General features: G+C 42.5%; 1 long non-coding RNA gene across 1 annotated transcript; it reads left to right on the forward strand.

Annotated features, from left to right (window-relative positions):
• Positions 1 to 1,018: 1,018 nt before the first annotated feature.
• On the forward strand, positions 1,019 to 1,698 carry LOC118564312. Its single transcript, XR_004931755.1, has 2 exons — positions 1,019 to 1,196; positions 1,270 to 1,698. It is a non-coding gene; the product is annotated as an uncharacterized LOC118564312 (long non-coding RNA).
• The last annotated feature ends 412 nt before the right edge of the window (positions 1,699 to 2,110 follow it).

The raw sequence follows: 2,110 nt of genomic DNA on the forward strand, positions 1-2,110 counted from the left end.
TGAAATATCAGGAAAATTCTACTCAGGGAGCTGAGTTTTGTTTCACGGCAATCAGATTCACTATAATTGTTTCCAGGTGTGAAGAAGACTGACTAGTGAACTTAAAATGAAAAGGTTCTTCAAATATCATTAGCTACAATAACAAATCTTATTGTAGCTTTGTTATCTTAAGTATTGTTTTCCTCAAATAGATTTTTTTGTTCAAATGTATCAGATATATTTCACATTAAAGATAAAAAAGTGTTGAAAGTTTTGTTGAGTAATAAAAACCTAAAACTGTACCAGGTGGGTTTACATTTGTTTAGATCCACTGTCCATTTGGAGAGGATCTGATAGTGAGATAAAGAGCTGTGAAGATGTTAGGATTTTTCACCATTGCCTCTCTGACAAAGCCCTACACTAATATTTTCACACTAAGGAGCAGGGTTTCAGATTGTAAGGGAGGTGGAGTGCAAGAGTAGAGAAGTAATAGTACTAGAACAATGGATATAAAAAAAATCCATCCACCACTGTTAAAATGCGGTTCTTGTGCAACTGTAATAAATCATTTTAAAACCTACCTTTAATGTAACGCATGTCCTGCATTATTCAAATAACAAACTTACAAATATGTCGAAAGGACCATATATTAACCATAAAAAGATGGTTGCTTCCTTCCCTGAAGCACTTAATCTGCTTTTCAGCATTTGCTATTCTTAAATTGGAGTTTGTCAGCTTCTTAAACCTTAACTTGACAATATTTACCCACTATACCCTCCAAAGGTCCTCCAAATATATCAAATTGTGAGGATCTCTCTTGTCCACAGCTATCTTCATGTGGTCCCACAGACATGTTCTGGCAGATTTATTTTTGATCTCTGACTCAGCCATTACAAAACATTAATGTTCTTGTGGTGAAGCTGTTTTTTGGTTTTAATTATTCAACGTTGGTTGGATGCACAGAGATGCAGGTAAATAGAACCCATCTTAATCTCCAGCTTTCTGGCCGACATCTGAAAACACCAGCCACCGGTGTCAGGACTTAGCTGGCAGGGCTGTGCAGCTTGCTGCCAGCTCCGTTACCTCTGCTCCTTCACAGGTGTTCGTGGTTGGACGGTGGGCGGAGTGCGCACACCTGCAGCTCGTTCAGCAGCATCTGAGCGTTCTATAAGAACTGCGTCCGAACAGCGAGAGGACGCCAGAGTGTTTTCGTTGCGGTATGCGTGACAGCCTCGACCTCTAGCCCACTCTTGTTCCCAGAGACTAATCCTTCGTTTGCTCTCTCTCAAGGTTTCCCTGTGTCTACGTGAACCCCGAATGACTCTAGAGTTCCTCGGCTCGACCAGACGTACCTCAGCTCTGGACGCGAGTCACACCAACTCTCTCTCCGGTTCCTCTCGCTGCTCTGGATCCCTGGACGCCCTCGTTGCTGCTCGGACCTCCTCGCCCCGCTCTCCGTCGACCCGAACGCCTGCTCAAGACAATCCAGCTGAGTCCTCCTTACCGTCTCCCCGCTCGGTTAACCAATCCTCGTGGTAAGCTTACGTTTGTAGCTTTATCTCCCGTTCCTTACCTTCTGTTAATCACATATCCCTTACCTCCTAGACTGGTCTGGTCCCTTGGTCCCGGGATAAGTTCGAGCCGCCATCGTCCCCCGCCCCGCAGACTAGCGCTGCGCTCCGTGTGCTCCCGAGTTACTAATAAATCCTTGAATTCTGACCTGTGTTTCCGAGCGTGTTTTCTGCATGTGGGCCCGACATCTCAAGGCAAACATGACAACCGGTGGGCCAGAACCGACTGGTATTAAGAATCATTCAGCATTTCATCCACCTTGACATTCTAATTCCATCTGTAGCAAAATAGTTTTTCAGTGTAATTATACAAGACATATGTCACATTAAAGGTGTAAAAGGTTTGGAAATTATTTACATTGGTGTCCTTTTTTAATATAGTAAAAAACAGGCACTTAAAGAGGGATGTGTAGACTTTTTACTGTATCTGCACCTTTAATGGAATGTATGTATACAATGATCAGTCTTCCTCACCAAAATAACTTCAAAATAACAAATCATTCAATTCAGTTTACTTATATGGTTACAAATGTCTTAAGGCACTTCTCAGGAAAACAATC

Source organism: Fundulus heteroclitus, chromosome 10 (assembly GCF_011125445.2).
Source record: "Fundulus heteroclitus isolate FHET01 chromosome 10, MU-UCD_Fhet_4.1, whole genome shotgun sequence".
NCBI lineage: Eukaryota > Metazoa > Chordata > Actinopteri > Cyprinodontiformes > Fundulidae > Fundulus > Fundulus heteroclitus.